This window comes from Stegodyphus dumicola, chromosome 6, assembly GCF_044657685.1.
Source record: "Stegodyphus dumicola isolate Sdum_Otavi_A_Nest chromosome 6, ASM4465768v1".
Taxonomy (NCBI): Eukaryota; Metazoa; Arthropoda; class Arachnida; order Araneae; family Eresidae; genus Stegodyphus; species Stegodyphus dumicola.
The window spans coordinates 165,958,789-165,972,940 of record NC_140773.1 but is presented as its reverse complement, the minus strand read 5'-3'; positions in this window follow the sequence as shown (position 1 = coordinate 165,972,940).

Genomic DNA, 14,152 nt, shown 5'->3' with positions numbered 1-14,152 from the left:
CCACCGTTTCCAAAAATGTTGCACAGTCTGTTGAACTAGAGACCAACGTTTAAGTCGTCAAGATTTCACATCACTCAAGTCGGATTCCGGAATGGCAATCAGAAAATGACCTGGAGTCAATGCACTAAAGTCGTTTGGATCACTAGACATCGCACAAAGAGGATGGGAATTCATACACGCTTCCACTTGTGTAAGCACTGTTAAAAATTCCTCGTAAGTTAGAAGTGTATATCCTAATACTCGTTTAAGATGAAATTTGATGAATTTCACATTAGATTCACACAAGCCACCGTAGTAAGGAGATGTCGGAGGATTAAATAATCAAGTTATACCTTCTGAGGTAATATAGTCACATAATTTACTGCTTTTCTCAATGCGTGCTGCATTTTTATAAATCTCCTTCAGTTCCTTACTAGCACCTTTAAAGTTAGTAGCACAGTCACTCGAAATTTTACATGGTTTGCCTCGTCGAGCGATAAATCTTTTTAGAGCTACTAAAAACGTTGAAGTTGATAGATCACTGACTAACTCCAAGTGTACAGCTTTTGTTGAGAAACACACAAAAATGGATACGTAACACTTGAAAGTGTTTGTTCTTCTCCCAACTTGGGACTTAATAGAATATGTATCAGGACTTGTATTCCTCTTGACTTGCTTTGGAAACATGAATTGTCCTGACTCGGAACAGGGAGCTTACTCAAGCTATGTTCAAGAAATTGTGAAGTAGACAATACAAGCAGGAAGGGTATACGAAACCCTTTATTTTTCTATCTTTACAGGTATTTCCGAAACTTCGGAATACAGAGACCAACCACTTGTGGTCTGAACGTAAGGATATAAAAACTACTAACTAAAACTTTAACTAAAACTAACTTTGAATTAGTATACAAGTGTCTAGCTTTAAGATTGGCCGTTATTTAACAAAGGTCCGTATGTAGTACGCCGAGCTGCTAAAACTACGATACGTTTGTAATTATCAAGAGGACTAAACCTCTGGCCTTGAAGGCAAACAGCAGCCGATTGAAAACTCGTAAAACGACAATGGCAAGCGGCCTGCTTCCAATAACTCCTTCCTCTCTCTTGCTTGGCAAAAAGCCACAACTTAAGTACTTGGCGTTAGCAAGACAATTTGCATAAATAAGTTAAAGCTTTTAATTCTGGCCGGAAGTAGAAAATAAGAAGTCATAGTAAAGATTTAAAATAAAATAAACGGTAGTAAAACTTAGGATCCTTACATATGGACCAGCATAATCAACACCGGTGACTGCAAAAGGTCTTGATGGTTGAACTCTTGGCGAGGGTAAATCACCCCTTATCTGGGTCACAGTCTTGCCTCGATTTCTAATACAAGGAATACATCTGTGAATAATCTTTTCTCACTACGCTTCTCACCGCAAGAATCCAAAACTGCATTCGTAAAGTGCTTATTAATAACTCTTGACTAGCATGCAAATAATTGACATGGTAATGAGCTACGATGAGATTAGTGACATGTCCTTTCTTTGGAAGCAAAATAGGATGCTTGCTATTTTCAGGAATGTTTGCATTTTTTAAGCGACCACCTACTCGAATGACGCCTTCTTCATCAAGGAAGGGAGTTAATTGTATTACTCGGCTGTTCACACCTTTTAATTCTCTCGATGTTTTTAAATAAGAGAGCTCTTGAGGAAAATATGATTCTTGGACATTTTTTATCACTGTTTTTGTAGCTAATCGAAGCTCATCGGTTGTCAGAAAACCTCTCAAACGATTTTCGGACAGTTGTAAATAAATCTTAGGCATAATGCGACTATACGACGTAATTTTGTCCAAGATGAATACCGTTTAAAAATGTCATTTTCCTTTACTGCACAAGATACTAAAATGCAAGTTTTTCTTTCTTCTCTACGAACTCCTTTATAATCTACATCAGCAAGATGTTCACTCACAGGACATGGTTCGTAATCTTGTGAATATAACCAAGTAGGTCCAATGAACCATCGCTCACACTTCAGAAATTCTGCTGTAAACATTCCTCTTGTACCTGAATCAGCTGGGTTCCGCTTTTCATTGATATGGTTCCACCTTACATTAGGAATTGTATTCTGTATTTTAGCAACGCAGTTTGCAACAAAGGGAACTCAACGGTATGGTTCTGCAGAAATCCAGGACAGTACAACACTTGAATCTGTCCATGCCAAAATTTTACGTATAGGAAACTCTAAATGTTCTAACACAGACTTAAGCAAATTCACTAACAAAACTGCAGCGCATAACTCTAATCGAGGTAATGATTGCACTTTCAGAGGGGAAAATCTTGTTTTTGATGTTAAGAGTGCTACTTTGATGTCCAAATTACGTGACACTGAAGGCAAATAAATTGCTGCACAGTAGCCTTTCTCGGAGGCATCACAAAAAGCACAGATATCAATATAGTTCACGTCAGGAATCAAAACAAATCTCGGTATTTTTAATTGTTGAATAAGAAGTAAATCATTTCGGAAAATCTTCCATTTGTTAGCAATCTCATCACTAACAGGTTCATCCCACGATAAATGGAGTTTCCACATTCTTGTATCAAGATTTTGACATAAATAATACAAGGAGCAAGCCAACCCAATGGGTCAAATATTTTTGCTAAATCAGAAAGGATATCTCTTTTATTTTTATTTTTACCAGAAAAGTATTTAAACTTTTCACCAGAAATGGATACGGAAAAGTTAAAGTAGTCTTCACGGGGGTTCCAATTAATTCCTAAAACTTTGATTGAGCTATCGTCTTGAATTTTCATAGCCTCAGAATCATTTCTCAACTCCTGGGGTATATTCTCTAACACTGACAAGTCATTGGATGACCATTTACGCAGAAGAAATCCTCCGTGTTCTAACATTTGCAAGAGTTGATTTACTAGATTTTTGCACTCTTCAGTGTTTTGAGCACCTACCAAACAATCATCTACAAAAAATTTTGAAGTACAGCCTTCGAAGCTAAAGGATAGTTATTCTGCTCATCGTAGGCAAGTTGGTATAAAGCACGAGTAGTCATTATCCACGGTTTGTTTGGGGGGAGAGAGACAAGTCCTCATTCCCATTTAGTGTTTGATGCTACTTTAAGAAATTTTGAGGGCACTTATGACCACAACTTTGAAGTACTTTCTCAGAACAAAATATGTGAATGTGTTCCAAAAGTAGTTGATCCCAATACCCTAAAAGAATTAAAAGAAAGAAATATTACCTTGTCTGATTTGCAAGCTAAAGAATATGACATTGCTTTTAGGAGCAGATGCCATCGGGGACAATATTACTGTCAGCTCTCTGAAACTGAACTCTTGTCTAACTGTAGTTGAGACTAAATTCGGATACACTGTGATTGGTAAACAGCTAATCTAAAGAACCTACTTTAGCTACTATTCCAGCATTACTAGAAAATAATTTGTGCAATAATGTAGTTTCGTTGCATTGTGCTAATCTTAGCGTAACTGAACTCTGGAATTTAGATGCCATTGGCGTAACAGACCCAACTGAAGATGTTAAACGTAAACTTGCTCACTCTGACACCGTTAAGCAATTTAAAAAGAATTTAAATATTCTTCCTGACGGCCGAGATGAATTGCCACTACCCTTTAAATCTGAAATTCTGTTACCTAACAATAAGTCTTTGACTTTTAAAAGGCATCAAAGAATGTGTCACCGAATTAATGAGGAAAATCAGTTAGATGACCATAAGGTAGTTTTTAAGCAATGGGAAGACCTAAAAGTAATAGAAAAGTTTCCTGAAATTGAAATTGATAATTTGAGTTATTATTTGCCCCATAGACCTGTTAAAAAGCATACTAGCCAGACAATGAAGGTAAGGCCGGTGTTCGACTCTTCAGACCGAGAAAGAAATCAAACATTGATAGTATTTGTTTATAAAGCATAATTTTAAGTTTTAATATTTTGGCAACATTGATATTAAATTGTAAAAAGAATGAGTTAAAAATGTATCTGGAAGAGAGAGTTTTTTTTTATTATTACGGTTTGGTAGAATGCGGTAAGATATCTTATGTCTGATTTTCTTTAATAAAGTTTTCTTTTTGTATATTGCCATAATGTATTTTTGTTAGAAGTGGATGATTCTTTTGAGAATGTTATATATATGCCAATCTTAAAAAACCAACATTTGGTAGCAGAGCGTGGTTGGCCCTTCTGTTAATAAACTTTCAGATAGAACATTGATGTTGTTTAGGCTTAACAAAATAGCCAATTTCTCTAAGAGATAAATTAGACTTGTATTATAATTAGTGAATATAAATTAGAAATTATGGCATATAATATGATAAATTTGAGTCATACAGAAAAATTGAGTGACGAAAATTATCTTATTTGGGCTGACAGAGTTGAAAGTGAATTAAGAAGTTTAAAGATATGGAGAAGTGTGATAGAAGTTGATGAACCACCAAAACCATATAAAAAAATGATGTTAATTTCGAAAATGAAATAAAAACTTGGGAAATATGGGATTATAATAACGCGATAGGAAGAAATATAATGAATCAAACTATGACAGCTCCACAAGCGTTAAAATATGCGAATGAAAAGAACGCAAAGAAGTTATGGGAGAAAATCAAAAATGAAATGGCGGCAAGAACAGAAGATATTCAAATCAAATGCAGAATAGAATTAGCTCAACTGAAAATGAGTCAAAATGAATCAGTAGATGATTATATGAATAGAGCTGTAATTCTGAAAAGTAAAAGTATTCAAGTTGGAGATGAAATAAGAGATAAAGAATTAATTTACTTCATACTAGAAGGACTTAGAAAGGAATTTGAATTTGATGTTAAAATTATTAAAAGCAATAAAGAGAAAGATCTAGCTTCAATCAGGCAAGCTTTAAAAGAAACAGAAGGAAAAAATAAACAAAGAGGAAAAGAAATAGAAGTAAGTTCTAAGGCAAAAGAAAACTGGATAAAATCGAAATATGAAAGAAGATGCTTTAATTGTGGAAAATTAGGACATTTAGAAAAAAAATGTCGAAAGAATAATAATAGTATAAAGTGCTTTTGTTGTGGAAATTTCGGCCACAAATCAACTGAATGTAAAATGAAAACTAAACAAGAACACCGACAGCAGAGAAATGTAACAAATAAAACTTATAGAATGTCAAGCAAGGAAAGAGAATATGAATCAGCTACATGCTTATTTGAAGTATCTAAGAAAATAGAAAGCTCATATCTTAATCAAGATAGAAATGACGGAAAGTATAAAATAAATAAGCAACAGAATAGAAAAATTAAATGGATTATTGATTCAGGAGCCACATCTCACATGGCAACTAATAAAGAAATATTTACTAATTTTAAAGATGAAGAACGACAAATAATGACGGCTGAAAAAGGGGCCATGATCAAATCAGTTGGTATTGATAACATTAAAATGCAAACTGATAGAAATAAGAATATCTTGAGAGTAGAAAATGTTCTGCAAGTACCGAATTTAAGTGAAAATCTTCTGTCAGTATCAAAAACTGTAGATCATGATTTAAAATTAATTTTTACCAAAAATAAAACAGAAGTGATCAATAAAAAGGGAAACATTCTATATATAGCTAACAGAAATGGAAATAAATTTGAAGTTGAAGGAAATATTGTTGAAGAAGCTAAAATTAGTTATGTTAATGATGCACTATGGCATCAGAGACTAGGTCATATAAATTATCAAAGGCTGATAGAAATAAAAAAACATTCATCAGTCATTGGATTAGAAAATGTAAAAATTTCTGAAAACAATTGTGAACCTTGCACATTAGGTAAAATAACACGAACATCTTATAAAAGTGTGAAATTTAAGCAATCTGAAGATATTTTAGAATTATAGCACATAGATTTAGTTGGACCAATTGAGAAATCAATATGTGGAAGTTGTTATTTTTTAACAGTGGTAGATGATTACAGTAATTTCATATTTGTGATAACAATTGAGAAGAAGAGTGAAACTTCAGAAGCTCTAATCAAACTTATTATTCAAGAAGAAAGACAAACAGGAAAGAAACTAAAAAGAATTCGTAGTGATAATGGTAGTGAGTTTTTAGCTAAAAATATAAAAGAATTTTTTGAAAAAATGGGAATTAAACATGAACTTACAACCCTTTATACTCCGGAAAGTAATGGAAAAGCTGAACGTTTTAATCGCACTGTAATTGAATCTGCTAGAACTATGTTAATTGATGCAGAATTACCGATAAAATTTTGGTCTGAAAGCGTTAAAGTAGCTGTACATGTGAATAAAGGAGTCACAAAAATGATAAAAGGTTTACACCATATGAACTATATAAAGGACGCAAGCCTAACATTACTTATCTTAAAAGATTTGGATGTGAAGCATATGTTCATATAAGACGAGAAAAACGTAAAGAGATGGATCTAAAAGCTAAAAAAGGAATTATGATAGGCTAAAGCATGAAGAGAAAAGCATACAAAATTTATATCCCTGAACTAAATAAATTTCAAGAAGTGAGAGATGTAAAATTTGATGAACAGAAACTTGGATCACTTTACTAAAAGAAAATTATTTAAATTTCGATAAAAACCAAATATTAGAAGAACTTATTATTTTTTATAAGGAACAAACTAATGAAAGTGTAAATAATTCAGAAATAACCAACAGATACTATAGAGAAGATAATACAACAGATGAAGAAATGAGAAAATTTTGCCATCCAATAGTGATGATGAACACGATTGTTACGTAATGCCGTCAATAAACTTCGGAAGATATCCACGAGACAGTTTTATGAATAACTTTATTGAATGAACACGAGACTTTTAATGTATTAATGTTTTAATGACGCGAGTTTTATGTATCCTTTTTTGTGGATGGCATCAGTTTTCAGCGTTGCCATGCACGTTCTAATCCGTGTTTGCTTAGTGATAGAAGTGTTCTATGAATTTAAGGTTGATATGAATTGAATTGAGATATATTGTATTTTGTGTTCTGTTTATTGAATAATATCCTAGTTCCTGCTTTATTGTGAAACTGTGAAATTACTGATGTCAAGTATTAACAAAGATGTTTATTCGTCAAGAAACATGTACAGAATTCGAGTAGATAAGATTTATTTCTTTTTCTATAAATATTGAAATTGTAAACAGATATTCTAATAGTAGACTCACTGTGTCTAATTATTATTAAGGTTTATATACGTATCTATTAACAACCTGTGCAGAACAACCGTTGACGGGTAGTCTCGGCGTAGTTCTGATATTTTTTGGATAATATTTTAGTTACAAGTGGCGTCCGCGACAGGACGCAGTGAGGTTTCTGTTAGAATTATTTTGTTGAATGGTATTTTGTGAAGTAAAGCTGGTTTCATTCATCGTTTTATTATGAATCCTTTAACTGTAAAACGCGTAGGATTGCGTTCTTCCTTTACCAAGACTGTCAATGTTTTGAAAAGCGAAATTGGTAAGGATAATTTTTCAGCAGGTATAATTAAAGACAAATTTACAAAGTTGCAAATGTTACAGAAAGATATTGAGGAACTTAACGAGCAGATTTTGAATTTTATAATTTTGACTGATGTAACGCCTGAAAAAGTTAACGATGAAATGGAAAGCTGGGATATTTATAAGGATGAATTTATTACCATTTCTCGCTTAGTTAGTGAGAAATTAGGTGCCTTAGAACAGATAAATTTAGAAACTAGGTCGCAAGATAGTGTTTCCAGTAATTCACCTCGTAATACTACATCGTTAAAGCTCCCGAAAATAGAGCTTAAGAAGTTCGATGGAGAATTATTGAACTGGCTTCCGTTTTGGTCTGAGTTCGAAAAAATACACGAGGACCCTGATTTGCACGAAAGTGACAAATTTCAGTATCTTGTGCAAAGCATGAAACAAGGGACTCGCGTAGAGACTTTATTGACAGTTACCCAATGTCTGCGAAAAATTATTCAAAAGCTATTAGTGCTCTCAAGGAACGTTTCGGGAATCAGGATTAATTAATTGAGGTATAAGTGAGAGAGCTTGTAAAGTTGATTGTAACGAATGTTAAGACAGGCAGTAGTGAAAAATTCCCATTGCCGCAATTATTTGATAAGATTGAAGCACAACTAAGAGCTCTCGAATCTTTAGATATTAAAACGGAAAGCAATGCTTGTTGGTTATGTAGAATCATGCCTCTCGGAGGTTGGCATGGTAGAATCATGCCTCTCGGAGGAAGTCCTCAGAGCCTGGCTAAGAAGCCCGCTTTTTGGAGAAATAAAGGAAAGTCAGAATATTTCTCGCCTAACTAATTTGATGAAATTTTTAAGATGCGAAGTGGAAGGGGAGGAAAGACTTAAGTTAGCGCGGAGTGGATTTGAGATTTTTGGGCAAAAAGACAAGTATTGCAATAAATCGAAAAGGACTTAAAAGGAAAATTTAAATCGAAACGGTTAACGAATGCCCCTACGGCGACAGGTTTCCTTACGACGAAAGATAACTGTATTTTTTGCGATAAACTACACGATAGTAAGGACTGTTACGAAGCATGCTCTCTGTCATCAGATGAGAAAAAGAATAAAATTAGGCTTAAGAGGTGTTGCCTAAAGTGCCTTTCGCCTGGACATGTTCACACAATTTCTCTCTGCCCGGATCTGCAGATACAGGAAACGCAGGAAAAGGCAACAGAGCCAGACACCATTCAGGCAACTACGGCGGGACAGATGTGTTCCACGGAGGTAGCTCTCATGACAATTAAAGTCAATGTGTTAGGAAAATCAGGCACGAGAGAAGTACGAGCGCTTCTCGATTGCGGATCACAAAAATCGTACATTTTGAAGTCTACAGTACAGGAATTAGGACTAACTCCCATTTCCGGGGAAACTGTAGCTTCACACGCTTTTTGGAGGGGTTAAAATTGAACCGAACGTACATAAAAAGTATCGGATCAAGCTACGCTCTCTAAATCCGTATATGAGAAAAGAAATGGAATTTGTATTTTTGGATCAGGAAGCTATATGTGGAAATATAGCACGCGTACCTAAGGGCCCTATTTTAAAAGAACTTAAGTGTAAAAGGATATGGCTTTCAGACATAGGAACAGGTTGCCCGAAGGTAGAGATGCTAATCGGAAGTGACATTTACGGTTCAATTCTTACAGTAAGTAAGACAGCTTGATGGGACAAAGTAAAACAGCTTGATGGAGGTTTGACTGCAATTGACACTACATTAGGATGGACTGTTTGTGGTCCACTTAAGGAGCATTCCGAACCACAAAGTAGTGGTATATCTACTCTGAATGTAAGTCTGACGTTTCGGGACCTAAACGTATCCGATCTTTGGAACTTAGAGACAATAGGAATTTCAGATTCCAGCAGTAATTCTACAAAGAACGCGGAAAAAGATATTGCTTGGGAACAATTTTTAGGCTCCTTAGGTAAAAATGAATAGGGAAGATACTGTGTTGGTTTACCCTGGTTAGAACATAACATAGATTTACCATCCAACCGCGATATTGCGGAAAAAAGGATTCTCAGCACAACACAAAGACTTAAGTCTTTGAATATATTTGAAGAGTACGATAAGGTTTTTAGCGAATGGCTTGCTGAAGGCGTGATAGAGGAAGTTTCGGTGTGCGATCTTAAGTCTAAAGGACATTATCTGCCGCATCATCCTGTTATTAAACCGGATAGTCTTACCACCAAGGTACGGCCAGTATTTGACGCATCATGTAAATCTAAACGAGCACCTTCTCTTAATGATTGTTTGGTAAAGGGACCGAATTTGATCGAAGAAATATCTGCCTTATTATTAAGATTCAGAGAGAAACGCATAGGAGTTACGGCTGATATAAGACGCGCATTCTTACAAATTGAGCTTAGAAAAGAGGATACAGATTTTTTAAGATTCCTTTAGTGGAAAAAGGATGGTCTCATAAAGGTGTATTGTCACACAAGGGTAGTTTTTGGTGTTAGATCCAGCCCGTATCTTTTAGGTGCTGTCATTTCTTTCCATTTGTCTCGAGTGTCTTCGGAGCAAAATCACGTAGCAGAAAAGCTTCGAAATTCTTTTTATGTCGATAATTGTGTCACGTCTCTTGACACAGTGGAAGAGTTGAAGGATTTTATGGATAAATCAATTGACATTTTGGCAGAAGCTAAGATGGACCTACGGATGTGGACATTCGGTCCTATAAACGACGTTAATAAAATTTCGAGGAATGATAATTCGGAATCTCTTTCTAAGAATCAGATTTCAGTCTTGGGTATTCTATGGGATAGAACGGATGATAGCCTTTCTGTTCATATTAAGCCTGTGCGAAATCTAGACAACCTGTCAAAAAGAGAGATTTTGTCATTAACACAGGGGATTTTCGATCCGCTAGGGTTCTTAGCTCCTGTATTATTACCGGCTAAGTTATTGATTCAAGAAGTTTGGTCTATTAAAGCAGATTGGGATTCTCCACTGTCAGAAGAGGTCAAACAAACATTTTTGAAATGGTACTGTGAATTACAGATTTTATCAGATTTGAAAATATCTCGCAGAACAGGATATGGAAACAAACAAACTTGGACTTTGCATGTTTTTTGTGACTCGAGCCAGAAAGCTTAAGCGACCGTGATTTTCTTACGCTGCGAAAACAATGGTGACACATGTGTAAATTTTCTGATCGCAAAATCTCGTGTTGCACCTTTGAAAAAGATGACAATACCACGTCTTGAACTTTTAGCTTGTGTTTTAGGAGTACGTCTAGCGAAGTATGTTGTAGAGGCATTATCCTTAGACGAAATTGAAAAACATTACTGGTCTGATTCCACCACAGCTCTGTCATAGATCAAGCGCAATGATCAATGGGGAACTTTTGTAGGAAATCGTGTCAAAGAGATTTGTGCACTTTCAGAGGAAAATCAGTGGTCTTACGTGCCAAGCCAGTTAAATCCAGCTGATATACCATCTCGTGGTTGTACCCCTCATCAAATTCTAAAGAATTCATGGTGGGAGGGTCCTAACTGGTTAAAGAATCCGAAGGATAGTTGGCCACGCCTTGAAATTAAACCCAATGAGGCATTAATTTCTTCCGAAATCAGAAAGAAAACTGTAGTATCAAACGTTAGCGTCTAAGTCTGATACATCTAAGTGGTATGAAAAATATTCTAAATTTTCAGCAATTGTAAGAATTTTAGCATGGGTTCTAAGATTTATTAGACGCTGTCAGTCAAAATCTGTAAATAGAGTAAAATTCTTGTCTGCAACCGAGTTAAAAGATTCAAAGAACACTTTGAGTCTACTAGTTCAACGTGAAAGTTTTTCTCAGACTGGAGATGTAATAAATGGTCTTTCAGTCGTCAGAGATGAAATAGGACTGATAAGAGTGAAAACAAAGATTCTCGCAAGAGATGATGAATTTGGATTTAAACATCCAATTCTGCTTCCGTCAAAACATCATATTGTTTGACGGAATAGTGCTCGAATATTGTTGACGGAATAAGTCTAGTGCTCGAATACCATAAAAAGAATTCTCATGCCGGTGTTCAAATGCTCATGTCAATTATTAGAGAAGAATATTGGATTATTTCAGCTAGACAAACAATTAAATCAATAATCAAGAAATGCATTACCTGCAAGAGATTCACAACAAAGTCACCTTCAACCATATTTATTCATTTACCTTTAGACAGAGTACGGGACGCTCGAACTTTCGAAGTCACCGGAATTGACTTGTGTGGTCCCCTTATTCTTAGGAAAAGAACTAAAGCCTGGGTGGTGCTGTTTACATGTGCAGTCTACAGAGCAATACATTTGGAGATCGTGACATCCTTAAGTGCGGATTGCTGTGCACTCGCGTTGAGAAGATTCATCGCTCGACGAGGCCGTCCGACAATTATCTATAGTGACAACGGCACGAACTTTATCGATGTCTCTAGTGCATTGAACCAAATTGAGTGGAAAAAGATAGCTGCTCTTGAAACTCTAAATCCAATTAAATGGAAATTCATTCCCCCAATCGCAGCATGGTGGGGCGGTTGGTGGGAGAGACTAATTCGCATAGTGAAAAATATACTTGTTCGAGTTCTTGGTAAGTCGTCGGTTACATATGAAGAACTCCTCACAGTTCTTTGCGACGCAGAAACCACCGTTAACAACCGCCCGTTAACATACATCTCCAACGATGCAGATGACTTGAGGCCTCTAACACCATCCAACTTTCTCCAAGATGTTAAAGAGATTGAAACGGCTGATCTTGATCATTTGGATAGGAACAAACTGGTAAAGAGAGAACGTTATTGCCAAGAACTGCGTGAACAATTCAGGCGACGATTCCGGAAAGAATACTTAGGTCAGTTGGTGCAAAAAGCTGGCACATCTGACAAAATTTTCAAAGTTGGAGAAGTGGTCCTTGTTGGTTCTGAAAACCAAAAGAAACTTAATTGGCCACTTGCAGTGATTGAAGAACTGTATCCAGGGAGAGACGGTCATGTGAGAGTCGTCAAAGTCAAAACTCCACTTGGTCATCTCATTCGTCTAGTCCAAAAAATTTACCCTCTAGAAGTTAATTCTTCTGGGGATCCCATTTTACCAGATCAACATACTACTAATGACTCACCAGCAACATCACAGAATGACACTCCAATTCAGAAAGATGTTTCAGCAGCTCCTCGGATGTCAAGAAGAGGCAGAGTAATCAAGATACCTAAGAGACTGGGCTATTGAACTTTCGAACTTTGTTGATTTACCTCGAAGGTGGCAAATCAAGGTGGGAGGATGTTACGTAACGCCGTCAATAAACTTCGGAAGATATCCACGAGACAGTTTTATGAATAACTTTATTGAATGAACACGAGACTTTTAATGTATTAATGTTTTAATGACGCGAGTTTTATGTATCCTTTTTTTGTGGATGGCATCAGTTTTCGGCGTTGCCATGCACGTTCTAATCCGTGTTTGCTTAGTAATAGAAGTGTTCCATGAATTTAAGGTTGATATGATTTGTGATTGAGATATATTGTATTTTGTGTTCTGTTTATTGAATAATATCCTAGTTCCTGCTTTACTGTGAAACTGTGAAAATACTGATGTCAAGTATTAACAAAGATGTTTATTCGTCAAGAAACATGTGCAGAATTCGAGTAGATAAGATTTATTTCTTTTTCTATAAGTATTGAAATTGTAAACAGATATTCTAATAGTAGACTCACTGTGTCTAATTATTATTAAGGTTTATATACGTATCTATTAAGAACCTGTGCAGAACAACCGTTGACGGGTAGTCTCGGCGTAGTTCTGATATTTTTTTATAATAGTTTTCGTTACAACGATGATAACAATTCATTGGAAAAGCCAACCGAGTATCCGCAAATAAATGAAGAACCTGGAAATGATAATCATGGAAATCCTGTACAGAAAAGACCAGCGCAAATTACGAAGCCCCCAGAAAAATTAAAAGATTATGTAGTATACAATACAAATGAAGGATTACCTAAGACATATGATGAAGCTATAGAATCTGCTGAAAGTGAATTCTGGCTACAAGCAATGACAGAAAAATTGGGTTCAATGGAGGCTAATGAAGTCTGGGAATTAGTTGAAAGACCCATCGATAAGAAAGTTATTAAAAACCGCTGGATATTCTCAAAAAGGAATGAAAAAGGTAATTTAGAAACAATTTACAAAGCAAGACTAGTAGCGACCGGATTTAATCAAAGAAAAGGAATTGATTATGAAGATGGATTTAGCCCAGTAATGAGACTTGCAACCTTTAGAACATTACTATCGATTGCAGTTTACAAAAACTACAAAATAAGATTTTTCGATGTAAAAACTGCATATTTAAATGGATACTTGGATAAACCAATTTCCATGGAACAACCACCTGGCTTTATATCAGATCCGAACAAAGTATATCTTGAAAACAAAAGTATATGTGGATTACCACAATCAGGAAAATGCTGGTATGATGAATTATGTTCTTAAAGAAAAGAATTTAACTAGACTAAAGTCAGATCCGTGTGTTTATATTTATAAAGATAAGATCAAATATTTTATCATAGCAGTATATGTGGATGACTTAATGGTGACTGGAAATTCAAATTCTGAGATAAATGACATCATCTCTCAACTATCTAAATCGTTCACATTACGAGAAGTTACTCAAACACAAAAATTTTTAGGAATAGAAATCCGGCAAGAATCTGGAAAACTTATACTCAGTCA